Source organism: Giraffa tippelskirchi, chromosome 5 (genome assembly GCF_054371585.1).
Source record: "Giraffa tippelskirchi isolate mGirTip1 chromosome 5, T2T-mGirTip1v1.2.pri, whole genome shotgun sequence".
NCBI classification, from domain to species: domain Eukaryota; kingdom Metazoa; phylum Chordata; class Mammalia; order Artiodactyla; family Giraffidae; genus Giraffa; species Giraffa tippelskirchi.
In genome coordinates this window covers 163,714,202-163,729,449 of record NC_137279.1, presented here as the reverse complement: position 1 = coordinate 163,729,449, position 15,248 = coordinate 163,714,202, and the positions used below count along the sequence as shown (strand labels likewise).

The window sequence follows — 15,248 nt, the reverse complement described above, 5'->3', positions numbered from 1 at the left end:
AATAGTCTTGAGTATACAGGACATGCTGCTGCTGTTAAGTCGCCTCAGTCGTGTCCGACTCTGTGCGACCCCATAGACGGCAGCCCACCAGGCTCCGCTGTCCCTGGGATTCTCCAGGCAAGAATACTGGAGTGGGTTGCCATTTCCTTCTCCAGTGCATGAAAGGGAAAAGTGAAAGTGAAGTTGCTCAGTCGTGTCCGACTCTTAGCGACCCCATGGACTGTAGCCTACCAGGCTCCTCCACCCATGGGATTTTCCAGGCAAGAGTACTGGAGTGGGGTGCCATTGCCTTCTCCAATATAGGACATAGTCTAAGAAAAAATAATAGCCCAAATAACTAGTGCTAAGTAGCACTTGACAATTTATGAAATATTTGCCCATGCACTGATGAGTTTGATCCTAACAATAGCCTTGAAAGTTTCTAATCATCATTTTCATTTTACAGAAAAAGTAAAGGCTCAGAGCAATTCTCCAAATTATTCAAAGATTCAAAGCTTTATGAGGTAGAGTTAAAACTGAAAACCAGGTTGATCTAAGAAGCTCCTACCACATGTAAGGAAAATACTTTGAGTTAACTAAAATGAATTATATGTAGATCTTGAAGACTGGATTAGATTTCAACATAAGAAAATTAAAGACAAGTTTTGCCTGTTCTGTTTTCCCTGCCTGGAGAGATATCCTCTTCTTTCTTTTTATTTACCCAAAGGATTATTTCATCCTGAAAGAACCCAAACAGACTAATTAGGTTCCTCTTCAGGAAAAAAAAAAAAAGCTTCATTAATAAATTCTCTGCCTTCTGATTCTCAAAGACTTTTGCTGTTTGTCAAGTCATTTGTCAGTTAACTAATTAATTTATCCATCCATCCAACTGGCAAACTTTTAAGGAGTCCCTGTTGTGAACCAGTCCCTCCACCCGGAATTCATAGATGAGAAAGAAAACAGTCTGTATCTTCTAGAAGCTTAGGCTTTCTTGTCTCTTGACTCTGATTATTTTGAATTGAACTATTATTCATTTTTTTATTTCATTTGTCTATGGCATACTGCAAACCTCACCCACCATCAAACATGCTAGGCATGCTAGCAATGTCATCACTCATACTGATGACAAATATGTATTAATTGGTGGTAGAAAAGAAATTAGAAACACTATATTACTATTTACTGAGCATTTCTTAAATCTCTACACTGTGATAAGATCTGGGAGCGGGGAGAAAGAGGGACAAAACAAATAAAAGAAAAAGGCACTTCCTTAAGGAGTAGAGAATCTGATTAGGGAGACAAGACATTTATAAACAGCTGAAATGTAATAAATCAAAGAAGAATACACTCAAAAAGGCAAATTTGAATCTCATACAGGACATATGACAAATAATGGTTTTGCTGCACACATTTATTGATCGCCTACAAAGTGACATACACAATGCAAGGTGTTTTGGAAAAAACAGCTGAATTCTTAAGCAATTTTCATGCATCATCTGATTGGACCCACCAACCCTAAAATGCCAGAATCATTACAGATGAGGAAAACTCAGGCTCAGAAGATGGTAGTCAGAGCAGTGAAACTGAGAGTGTTAGTGACTTGGTCGTGGCTGACTCTTTGTAACCCGTGGTCTTAAGCCCACCAGGTTCCTCTGTCCATGGAATTCCCCAGGCAAGAATACTAGAGTGGGCAGCCATTCCTTTCTCTAGGACATCCTCCTAACCCAGGGATTGAACCTGGGTCTCCCACACTGTGGGCAGATTTGTCACTGTCTGAGCCATCAGGAAAGCCTGGACCAAAGTCACAAATAATACAGGCAAAGAGACCCAAACTTAGGTTTTCTGACTGCATGTCCACTATTTCTTCCACTAGACAACATTGCCTCTATTGTTACAAATTAACTAATGAAAGGTAAGAATGATGAACATAGGCTAGAATGAGCTGAGGAGGATGGGCTTAGAAAATGAAGGATGGATATGATAGTACTACGGAAATTAAAATTTCAGTCATTACCTGGAGTTTACCATTGCAGATTCAATGTATGTGATTAAACTACAGAGATTATTATCGTTATCAATGTTTGGCTAATTATATTGACCTTCCCTCTGGGATTGACCGTTGTTCTGGGAAAGGCCTTATTTAAGATAAATGCAGACCTTGTATCTTCTTGTACCTCCTGGTAGGATCATCTGAGCTGTGCTCATCTAAATATATTAAATAATGGACAACAGTTAACACGTGCATATATCTGTTCTATGTATGTAACCACTAGTACAGTAGGTATAGTAAGAAAGAAAACTGAGAGTGCAATATAGAAATCTGGCAGGTATTATCTCATTCACTATTGTATCTCCTGACCCAGATTAGGTGCTCCATAAAAGTGTACTGTACTCATGAACTTAACTGCTTTGTGTTTCTTGCCAACTATCAATCAACACAATATGTGTTGCACAATAGCCAAAAGGAATACACAAATATCCCATGTAACAGGGGGAAAGAGGAAGAAGAACAGGAATAAAGCCCTGAGAAATATACTGTTCTATACCGCTATGACCTTTGTCAGCCTTCCCCTGCCTTCTTCAGTCCTTCTCTAATCGAGAAATAAGACATGCATATGAAACATCCCAGGTTCCAGCCTATCAAGTCTCAAGCCTATCACCTGGAGCAGAAAATAGATCATCAGTCTCACTAGAATGTAGGACCTAGAATTGGTCATCTGGCCAAAGACCTAACTAATAGCCACTGGGCTTAGAATTTCTTCACAGCTGCTCCAGCAAAGTGCAGCTGTTGCTCCTTACCTTGGACAAGGGGTATCTACTCACAACGGCCCCTCCTGACCTTGAATGTGGAGTAACTCCTCTCGGCCCTCCTGTGCCCATGCAGCTCCTGCTCCTTGGGCCTGGGGTAACTCCTCTCACCGCCGTCCCCGACCCCTGGCCCAGCCTGGCCCCTGTCGGCTGCCGCCCCCGGCCCCTGGCCTGGCCTGGCCCCTGTCGGCCGCCACCCCTGGCCCCCACGACAGAGGATGAGATGGTTGGGTGGCATCACCGACTCAATGGACATGGGTTTGGGTAGACTCTGGGAGTTGGTGATGGACAGAGAGGCCTGGCGTGCTGCAATTCATGGGGTGGCAAAGAGTCGGACATGACTGAGCAACTGAACTGAACTGAACTGGGCTTAGAACGGGGCCTGGACATCCAGAGAATAACTGAGTTACCATCTGTCTGTGAACATGGCCCTGAGGATAGGACCGTATTGCTAACTTGCTCGGTAGCTGCATGGTGTTTCTCACTGGAAATGGGAATGCCACCATTTACATAGAGGGTCCTTCCAAGTCTAGCTAGCCGTTGCCAGATCCTATCCTGGGAATTGGGGCCTTACTCTCCTTACTATGACTTCCCTCTGGCTCAGCTGGTAAGGAGTCTGCCTGCAACGCAGGAGACCTGGGCTCGATCCCTGGGTTGGGAAGATCCTCTGGAGAAGGAAATGGCAACCTACTCCGGTATTCTTGCCTGGAAAATCCCATGGACAGAGAAACCTGGCAGGCTACAGTTCATGGGATTGCAAAGAGTCAGACATGAATGAGCAACTTCACTTCTCACTTCTCTTCTCTCCATACTATGTGCTCTTGGCTGGGTTCTGCCATGGAAAGGAAGCCATGGGGCTGTTCCTCTAACTTGCAGAGCTTCAAACACCCAGTGTTTATCCCTTCTGCAGTGAGGCCCCAGCTACCTTATTAATCCCCCTGCATTCTAAGACCAGCTGAAAGAAAGCCCATATTTTCAAAAGCTATCTACAGCTTGTTAATGCCTTCAGTCTCAGTCAAGTAATTTCCCCTAATTCCTATTTCTCAATCATACATTAAAGTTACAAAATCTCATAGAAGAGTCTGCTTGAGTTATGACAGCCATATAGTCTCAGGTTTGCGGGAGCTAGTTTCACTTGTATGATCTTTATATATATATAAAAGGGCTAATGTATATATGCTTTATACACATATATATATGCATCATTTCATATACCTTTTTCTAGGTACTATATGTGAAAAAGATATTACAAGTAAATGGTTATAGATTTATGGTTGAAGTTATTAAAGCCCAACTCTAAGGTCTTAGAAAAAAGCAATCTTCAAACTTTCCCTGAACTTTTTCTAAGAGTTAAAAGCATCTTTACAGTTTTCCCCCTTCGGGGATTCAGAGCATCTTGGCGACAAAAGCATTTTCAGGTGCTTCCCTTCTGCCTTTAATCTTCTAACTCTGGGCAAAGGGGTCATAAAGGACTTTGCTTGGGCAAAGGCAGAGAGACAGAAAGGGATTCCTCTAGAGTGGAAAAAGGGCCAAGGCTCTTTCCTAGGGTGGGGGTGGAGGGAGATGAACATCAGGGAGCTACAGGAGGTGCCTGCATTTCTAAAGGAGATGCTCAGAACACGTACTATCTCAGAACCTATGGGCCCTTACAATTTCCTTATTCTTACTTCTTAAGAAAAAAGTAAAAACAAGAGGAAGAAAAATACAAGGACATTCACAATGACAAGAGCAACATGCATGTAACTCCTCAGGTCTACATACAACCCCTTGCTGGCTGCTTCATCATGCTTAAATATTCATCTATGTAACTTAATTTTTCCCAATCCATTTAAAATTTTTGGAGTCACTTATTACGATTCCTAATTTCTACCAAATATTTTAATCGTAAAGGTCATAAACTTCCAGCCATTCTTCAAGCAAATGTTAATCTGCTTTTCATTATAAAAGAGCCAAAAGTCTCACAAAGCATTTCAAAACACATCTAAACAGAACCATGTTCTTAGACTATCTCCATTTGTCATCCCCTAGAGCCACAATTCTAAACATAATTAACCAACTGGAAAAAACTTCAAGGAGAATTTCGTTCAGATCAGTATCCTTTGATCACTGTTATTCTGGCAGCACAATTCATGTGCTTAGTAGATACTCAATAAATACTTACTGACTTGAAACGGGTTGTCACTGTGAGAGTGCATTGTCAGCTGTGAGTTGAAATGGGCTGAAATGGGTTGTCAACTGTGAGAGTCCTAAAGTGGGTGCTCTGAGGTTCCTTCGACTGAGCTACTCTAGTTTATGTTTTAGCCATCCCACCTGTTAACAGTGCTAATTATCTACCTGCTAAATGGTAAAGATATAACTGATCAGCCACAATGCATCAATACCTTCATGTTTATTGTTATTATTCTTATTTTAATCATTCTTAAAGACTGCCTTACTTGGTGTAATTATGAGTGGTCCCTGAAATCACTGTGAGTGGATATAACAGCTGAGACATACTTGGAAAAAATCCAGAGAGGATTAGTGGTTAATGGTGCGTCTCTCCCACGCATCCTGACATGCACAGTAGTTTTTCCAACACTTTTTGGCCCCCAAGTTTGTGTTTTCTTCCTTATGACTAAGCTAATAAAATTCTAAAAATTCTAACCTCTAAATAGGTAGAAGAATCACAATCCTTGTGTGTGCACATACACGTTTTGGGGAAGGAAGAAGAATGCCAGGAATGGGGGGGGGGGGTCAACCAAGCTCATACCCAAAGCCCTGGCTCCCCAGCTCCCTTGTCCCTTCTCTGCTGCTGTCTCCTTGGATCTTGCATCTGTCCAGTGTCTGACCTCTAGGACTCATTCTGCATGTCAGGCTTGCCTGCTGGACAAGGCAATTCCAGTTTTTGATGCACTGGAAATTTACTCCTTGCACAGGTCATGTCTTCTTTCAGACTCTGGAGAGGTCCACTGGGGCAGATGGATCCTGGCACTGCCTATTATATGACATAAACAGTGGTAGTGGTGGTGACATCCTCCACACCAAGGGTACAGACCAACCTTGACAACCACCTGGATCCCAACTCATCATGGAAACAGATGAACATTCTTAACATTCAGATCCAATCCATGCACATCTCCTGCTACTCCCCACAGTCATTTACCTCGTGGCTTTGTTTTTTAAACCAATCTTGAACATACCTCATCTTCACATGCCTCTTTTCCTTTATCTGTGCCATTTCCTCTACCTGGGATGTTCTGCCTATTGCTTCTTTAATTTGGGAAAGCTCTCCATTTCCCCAAATCTATGTATTCCTTTTTTGTGCATCCTCTCTTTTGGACCTCTTTTTGGAAGAATCAGCTTTCCCTTCTCTCAGTCCAATTGCATTTTCTGCCCCATGTCCTTTTCAAAATCTTACAACATTTTAATTATTGTTTCTATGTCTGACTGCCTGACTACAAAGTGAACTTATCAAAGGCAAGGCACCACACTTTTCCTTTGTATTCCAAATACCTAACATAGTGCTAAACACATTCAATGCGCACAGAAAATATTAGATATGTTTGATAAAAGAAAAAATGAACAAATGGACCAATGGAGGAAAGGTGGATAGATGGGCAAACAAGTGAATGACTCTCTGTTTCATGCCTTAGAGGAGTGTTATCTGCTAAACTGTTACTGGAAGTCACACATCACCAAAATGTGCTAATGGTGAACATGGGCAGATGATCTCCAGCTGAAAACCCTGTCTTGAGAGGTACAGAATAGTATTCATTGCATTGTTACTCCTGATCAGTGAAAATATTTGCCCTGCAAATCATAGACACAGGGACTGCATCAAATCTTCCTTTCATTCTCTACCTGTAGCTTCAAATAAACACTATCAAAAGTCACTTAAAATGCTCCACATCTCCACTTTTTCTTTTGTAAAATAATTTTAATATATAATTTGAAGTTATTTGGAGGACAACATGCTGTAATTCATGGGACAGTGTAAAGTGAGGGGCTTTTCACCCAGTAGCCAATAAATGCACACGGTCCTCCTTTCCCTTATATTACCATGGGTTCTGAATCTAACTTATCTTCTCATGTAGTCTGCTATCGTAGAGACTACAACCTGCACCCCTCCACTGGGCCACATTTACCAGCCTCCCTTACAGCTAGGTATGGGCTTCTAACTTGTTTTAGCCCATGGATCAAAAGTATCAATAGAAATGAAAAGGGCCATTTTCAGGTCTCATTCATAAAGACCACTTATGGACACTCTTCCCTTGGCCTTTTTTTTTACTTTTCTGAAATGGAGACCAGCCCCAGGAAGGCCTTGGACCTATTTACAGAAAATGATGGGACGTCCTTTAGCCTATATTCCTGAATGACTCATGGAAAAGATATGCCCGCCAACCAGCTCAACTGCCCAGGGCTACTACAGGAAAAAAAAGTTGACTCTGCTTTCTCTTGAATTATGCATTTTGGCTGAGTGGCTGGGATTCTCCTAACACCACTGTATTCTCCTTGACATCCAGACAGCCAGATCCACAGCACTGAACATACCATAGAACTAGAACAGTGCTTGGCCAACGGTATATACACATCTAAGGCTTCTAAAAGAAATGAGGAAAAAAAAAAATGAAGAAACCCACACCTACATCAGCTAACAAGCGTCAGGGCTGAAAATGTGTCCTTGAGTTTGACTTCATGGACTTTGTCAAAATCGACTATAAAAACAGTGTTCAAAGTATTATAGTTTCTGGCTTTCCTGCAGTGTAATTCTCAGCACATATTGATTTTGAAGCTCAAATCTTTGCAATTCCCTGATAATGCTATTCCTCAGAATAATGAAGCAGAAAGGTCCCCGACGCCCACAATTGTGCTGGGAGGGTAGGAGCTGTGATTTTCTTTAACCACAGGTATCTGCCTTTGCTCAGGCCCTCATTATAGTCTATGGGATGTTGTTTAATCTTCAATGAATTTTTCCCTAACACTTTTTCTCCTCCTTATGAAACCCAGTCAAGTCTCTTGCAGATGCTGTGTTGCCTTCACTAACGGGCTTCCCAGGACAATCATGAGAATTAACCCTCTTGATCTGTGATGCCCCTCAACAAGGGAGGCATGTTAAGCTAAGGATCGCTAGACATGGGCAGTGCCAAGTGAGACCTTCTGTAAAGGTTTTAAGCAGTGATTCAGACTTGAACCGATTATTCAACTGTCACATGTTTACTGAAGGCCTTCCAAGTGCTTTTTGCTGGTGAGGAATGCATGATTTACTTGTGAAATGTGACCAACAATTGAGCACGGGAACAGAATTTTGATGTGGTCCTTGGACATATAGAGAAAAGCATCCATTTCCTGTATTATGTTGATTTATCTACCCCATCATTTTTTAGTTTATTGAGTATCATGTCCCAGACCTTATTCTAGGAACTGGAGCTATATCTCTGTATAAAACAATGTTCCCCACTCTCATGAAGCTCTCAACAAAACAGCCCCGCTTATAATTTGATCTTAACATACCATACCTCTTCTGATTTTGTACATGTTATCTCTCTACCCAGAAAGCCTGGTGCTCTTTCCATTACTTCACTCCATCTGTTCAACTTCCTGTGTCTGACAACTGTCTCCATTCAAAATTCTGCCTGGGCATTTCCTCCTCTATTATACTGCTCTGATAATTTATTTTTTTAGACTAAAACCTGTCCTACTCTGTGTGTCTTGCAATAATTTTCTTTTTTCATTTGGCACATTCAGGCTTCCTTGGTGACTCAGATGGTAAAGAATCTGCCTACAATGCAGGAGACCTAGGTTCAATCCTGGGTTGGGAAGATCCCCTGGAGAAGAGACTGGCTACCCACTCCAGAATTCCTGCCTGGAGAATTCCATGGACAGAGGAGCCTGGTGGGCTACAGTCCACGGGCTCACAAAGAATCAGACACGACTGAGTAAGTAACACACAGTTAGGGATGTACAGGTCTACCTCTTCTCCAAAGGTGGAAATCGAAGGCAAGGCCTGAGTCTCTTCTACCTTTAGGTCCCAGTGCCTAGAATCAGCTGGCCCACAAAACTTCAGCCAACCTTTGCTGTCCTCAACTCAACTGCAAAGAAGGAAATCAAATCCCACTGAAATGGAAGTGCCTACCCAAGACAACTGAACTAGTTGGTAGAAGAGCTGAAACCAGATTCATGCCCTTGCTCAGATGAATCAAATACATTGCCATGGACTTTGTGGTTTGCAGTTCTGTCTGGAGACAAATGTTAGTTCCTCACTTCAACTGGCAGAATATAGTGCATCCATCTGTCTAGGTTTTGTACTATAACTATTTATGTCAGTAATATTTCAATCTTTTATATTCAGGTTATAATTACTAAGGAATAAAAATATGTAAAACTAAGGTAGTGCCTACACAAGGGGGTCATAACCTAGGGAGATGGAAAATATACTAAAAACTAGAACATTTAGCTTCCTCTTTCTACCCCACTATAAAATCCTTTAAGGACAAACTGAGAGAGTTCTTTAATGGGACTTTCCTATTGCCTAGCACAGAAAGCTAGGTTCCAATAAAGTCTATAAAAAACAGACTCACTCTAAAAGTCTTTTAAAGATTTTCCAGTTCCTGACATTACAGCAAAAATCCATAGCCTTTCATAATTTGTACATGCCTATCAATGCAGAATAATGGGCCCACAGCAAAGATTCATTCACCAGCCAACAGCTTTTCATTAATTCATTATTTTGGTAAATATACATATTTAGGTTTTTTTTTACATCAGTAAATTACTAAATGCTTTGTATGCATAATTTCATGTATTTCTTTTAAGGGAAATGCTTCTATTCCTTATTTTACAGAAGAGAAATCTGATATCCATAAAGGTGAACTAACTTGGCTAAAGTCATCCAGACAGCATTTTTCTGACTCAAGATTTAAACTTGTGTTCAAAAGTTGTGTGTGTGTGGTAGTGTCATGGAGGTGGGGGTGGGGAAGGGGTAGTATTAATTGGCTGGAAAAAACAAAATGTAGTATCACTGAATTCATAGAAAAAATCATATATTATTTTTAATTTTTTTAGCAAATAATATATCTTTGAAAAACTTTTCAAATAAATTTTTTTGACCACACAATGCAGCATGTGGCATCTTAGCTCCCAGACCAAGTATCAAACCCGTGCCTCCTGCATGGAAGCATGGAGCCTTAACCTAACCATTGGATCACCAGGGAAGTCCCATATATTATTTTAAATGAAGGCCTTGATATGTTTAGTTGTCCACATGTCACCCTGGGCTACGAAAAAAGTCAACATATCTCACCAATGTGAATGGTAGTCCCTTAAATATACTAGTTTAAATAGTCAACTGTCTGTGTAAATGTGAAACATTTTTTTGAAGTGGAAAGTCTTGCTTCAAAGCAGAAAAACAATGGCATTGGGGCTGCCAGCTTCCAGGGCCATTTCTGAAAACCCAGTCATCATACTGCCTTGATACCACTGTTAATCACCAGTGTCCTTAGCACCTATTGAAATGCTGAGATTTATGGAATATTTTGCAAGGATGTACACAGCTTCATCTTCTACCTAGACGGCTCCTTAAGAGGCCAACCTTTTAAAACTGTCTAGCCTGCTGGAGATGAATAATTTTGTAAACGAAGTATTTAAAAGATTTAGTGTGTGATACAGCCAGTAACCCCGAGAACACTGAAATGGCCAGTAAGAAGCTTAAACTTGCTCTTGAGGAGACAGAAAAAGACATCATTAGACAAGTGCTTATAACTGCTGCCCCCCTGACTTTCTCATTTCAGGACTTTTATCAGCTCAGCCTTAACAGAAAATAAAGCAAAGCAAAAAAAAAAAAAAAAAATCCTTCCTTTTAACTTGCTTATGGAAAGAGAAGGAATTTTTTTTTTCTTTCCTGGTCCCTGAAACCCTTTTCTTCCAAACAAAACCTGCTGGGAGAAGTTTCCTTTCTTTCTTTGGAGTCAGTGATTCTGGAAACAGAAAATGGTGGCTTTTGTATGCAATCAGAGGGTATGGGAGGGGCTCGTGTTCACTGATGCGAGGCACTAATAGGGAATGACCTTTGTCACTGCGAGCCCTCCAGCAGCCGCGCTCCATAGAAACCTCCAGGACCACAAGCCTGAACACTGAGCAGAGACTCTCCAGGCAGGATGAAAGTGAAACACACCTGCGGCTGTCTTCCTTTTCCTTTAAGTCCTTAAGAACAAATCACAGCCATTGTTACCCCAATATTAGTGAGTCAGAGACTTCAAAGAAGGGCTCTCTATAACTGAAAAGAATACATTTAATAATAGGGGGAAATTCCTATTACAGCCAATACAAAGATACATTCATTTGTCCTTCTCTTATATTTAAAAAAAAAAAACAAAACTTTCATCCATTGCTAATTATCAGTACAAACCTGGCCCACAGCCCATGTTCTCCTATTTGATTCTGCAGCAAAGAAGATAAAATGTCATGCAAGTAAAACCAGTCCCTGCAACCTAAGTACTGGATGAAGAACTCTTGCAGCTTATTACAAAGAAGCCAAGATGAGGCTCTTATTGAGGCTCTTATTCTGATTCCAGTGATCGTAATAACAAACCTCAGGGCTATTTTAAGGGTATCTTTAAAACAATGAAGAACTGCATTAGGAAGTATTTATTTCCATGAAAACAAAAAAGCAAAACACAAGAAATCAGTTTGACAACCTCCTTTCAGATGGATTCGATGTAAGGCTAATTGCTTTTTTTTCCAAATGTGCATTCATTTACGTACTCAACTATAAGTTAATAAGCCTCTACTGTGTACCAAACATGACATCTCACGTCTAGTTGGAGATATGGAAAAGTATACTGCCAGTGAAAATACGTTGTGATAAGAAACACAATGGATGTAAAATAAATGCAGATGCCTGGCTCTCTGAGATGAAGGGCACCCACCCCCAGGAGAATGGGGGCATGAATTAGAGGCAAAGGTTCAGGGCTGAGAGAGCACAGGCTCTAAGGTCCTACCAACAGACAGCTGCGCATGGCCGGAGTGTAGCTATGAATCAGGGGGAGTAGATGGCAGGCACATCATGAATGGGCTTAAAACCATGCTAACCTGAAAGACTAGAAAGCAGAAGCGTTTCAAGACCAGTTCTGTGTTTTAGACAGATGATTTCAGACATCCAAGGGCCAGGTAGATTGGAGGCATGGATCAAGCTGAAGTGAGTCCACACAGTGGAGCCCCTCACCCTCTTTCAAAGGACAGGAAGGAAGCATTAGCCCTTTCATCCCTCTCTATTGCCATTTCTAGTAAGAGAAGGGGTGCGTGATCTGATCCTCGGGACTGGGAATGAATGTGGGGAGTGGAGTGCAGCCCAACTGCGGTTCTGTTTCAGGATCTGCGTAGTGAGAGTGAGCGTGTTGGTGTTGGGCCAATCAGGGCAAGTCCTGCCTCTGCCCCTGTATGGGTGAAGGAAGAAGCAAGGGGAGGATATTAGTAGAACACTGTCTTCACCCCTCCCTGACCAGCTGAGTAACCGTGACTTTGACTCCAGGAGGTCTCTAGATACAGACTTGGAGGGCAAGGAGGATGAAGACTGATTCCAACCTTAGATCTAAGCCACATACTCCTGGCCCAGCTTTGCCAGCAACATGTAGGTATTTTCTATATCTGGTTCCCCATGTCGCATTTGCAGTTAGCTCAAAATGCAGAGGGAGAGGGACACACAAGTAAGTAACCCTTATGAAGATTCCCCAAGAAGAACCCAAATCACACCAATGGCAGTGGGGCTGAAAAGGACAAAAAGAGATTTCAGAGATACTGAAGGCTGGATTTGGAATCTGGATCAGCAGTACATCAGCGAATGATCTTTCAAAAATCACAAAACAAAACCACTAAAACACCTTCCAATCACCAAGAGGAAACCCTGGAATTTAGCACTTATATTTCTGTATTTCTTGATATTGTTGGTATATATTTACTTTTCTTATAAAACTTCTTTATGTCAAAAAAAAAAAAGACATGTTAAGACCATCTTCTACGTCCCAAGTATTTCAGTCTCTCTGATGAAAAATAATTGCTTTGAAGGGGGAGGGGTGGCTGTTGTTTGGACATCCTTAATCAGCGCATTACCCGATAGGACATTTATTAAGGATAAAACATTTCTTTTATCCCAATAGCTGCCTCAGCAGTTGTTAAGATGAGAAGGGGGAGGGGAAAGAAAGCCTTTATCATTTCCTGATCTCTCTAGCAAATTGCCAATTTATGCACAGAATATTACAAATACTGCTGAATTATTTGAGCCTGGAATTAATTTAGAGAATCTTCTCCTTCTTTGAGTGCCCAGGGATTTGGCTTATCTTTATTTGCTGAAGGAACCATGTCACTGAAAGCAGTCTCAGGATTATTTCAAGTGAATGAATAATGAAATTGCCCAGCTTTCTAATGGTTTCCAAATTCCATGACTAGCTCTGGAAGCTCTTGTGGCCTAGTTCATCAGCTGGGTCCCCTCACTGTGGGTGAGGCACACCCAGACTTGAAACAGGAGCTTCTGCATGGAGTAATTAAAGGCAGTGAGGAAAACCCAGTGTCACCAGGGGTTACTGAAGGCTGCTTTGGCAAATGCAGAAAAGATATTTCATCCTTCAGACAGTATCATTAAGGTAACACACACAAAATCATCAATTACCAAAAGCGGCTAGTTTTTAATAATCCTTCACTAATGTGAAATCCCTTAATCATGTCAGAAATTATTGCTCTTGTCAGTGATAAGAATGTGCCAAAGAAGGGAGAGGACTTCTTGACTTTAAAACATGATAAACAAAGGATCCAAATAAATTACTGTTTTACACAAAATTTCCTCTGTACCCTAGCTAACCTCCTAAAAATCCTCTACTCACCCATGCTGGTCAGTTATGTAACCAGTAATCATTCTGGATACCCATTTCCTTTTCTCATCTTGCTAAGCCATGAATATTTACTGTGGAAGACAATACAAATACAAAAATGAAAATAAAATGCACACTTAATCTACAAAATCAGAGTTTACACATTTACTATCTGGAGTGTTTCACTCTAATAATTAATTCCTCTACTCCTACCCACATACATACACACAGAGAGATAAAACTGAAGGTTAAAATTGAAGCAGACATGCATTCTGTTTTTGCACTGAGATCTTCAGAATCTTGTCAAGTCCTTAATCATTTCAAAATACTTATGGCATATGATACTCTATCTTAAGACCATAACACAGAATTTAAGAGACTACTGATTCTTTTTTAATTACTGAACCCTCAACATTCAAAACAGTGCCTGGAAGATAGCAGGCACTCAATAAACATCTGATGAAAGGATAAATTAAATAGAATAAAAGAACAAACAATGAATGAATGAATGGTTTTTACCCTGAAAACAGTGAAATAATTCAGCTGTACAATCCCACTGCTTCTCCTAGAAACCATTAGGTCAGAAGCAGGCATCATCATGATAAAAGTCTGGAGTTAATATAGTATGTGTCAAACCTAGTTATAAAATTGTCTTAACTCACTTTATTATATGCTTTACGTATCAATATATTCTCTGAAATCCAAACAACACATCTCTTCCAGTATGACAAGAAAAATCCAGGCCCTCTGTTCCGTTAAAAAAAAAAAATACTGTGTCTTTTCTTTAAGAGTATCTGGTCTCTTTTCCAGTCTACTATCTAAATCATAATGCTATCCCAGCATACTCAAAGCCTCTCTTATAATAGTTCCGATAATTCTATTAAACTGGGACTTCAAGGCATTAAAATAAACAGTTGTAAATATCTACTGATTAAGCATTAAACATAAGATATCATCAAATTGCTAAGTTCAAGGGGCTGCCATTTCCTGACTATTCAGCTCTTTTGGTGCAATTTTGATACATTTGCCTTAATGTGCCATTTGTGAAATGTATATCTTAAATCAGCAGTGAAATGAAACCAACATCATTAATTCTACAAAAATCAGGGAACTGCCACATGTATTATCCTGCCCTATGCAATGTTATCAGCATGGTACTTCCCAGGCTGGATATTACAATTGCTCAATATTATCCCTTACTACTTTAAAGGCAATTTTACGTTTCATATCCAAATTAATGGCTAATCTCAAGAGACTTATTATGTTTAATTACTTTTTATTCCTGAATCCTCCCTTTCTCCCTGCTCATTCTTTCCTCAAATGATGGTAAAAACTTGAGGTGTAATCAGAGAGCACAAAAGTTGTTAAATGGTGAATGCTGATTAGAACAGAGGCAGGATCTGGAACTGAAGCTCTGTAAACTCAACAGCAAAGAGTCTCTGAGACCTACAAAAAGGTCATATTTGATCAGCTGAAAAATTTGGCCAAGGACAAAATGTCTAGGTCCAGCTCTGCTTCTAACATGCCACATCCTTAAGCAAGTTGCTAAATCCATCTGGTCTTCAGGTTCCATATTTATTCACCAGAGCCTCCCTGCATCAGAGCCAACATCACACTCACACA

At 40.6% G+C, this 15,248-nt stretch overlaps 1 protein-coding gene across 15 annotated transcripts in view; it reads right to left on the bottom strand.

Annotated features, from left to right (window-relative positions):
* DAB1 (DAB adaptor protein 1) overlaps nucleotides 1-15,248 on the bottom strand; it is a 452,572-nt gene that overhangs the window by 245,863 nt on the left and 191,461 nt on the right. The gene's annotated exons all lie outside the window — the stretch shown is intronic.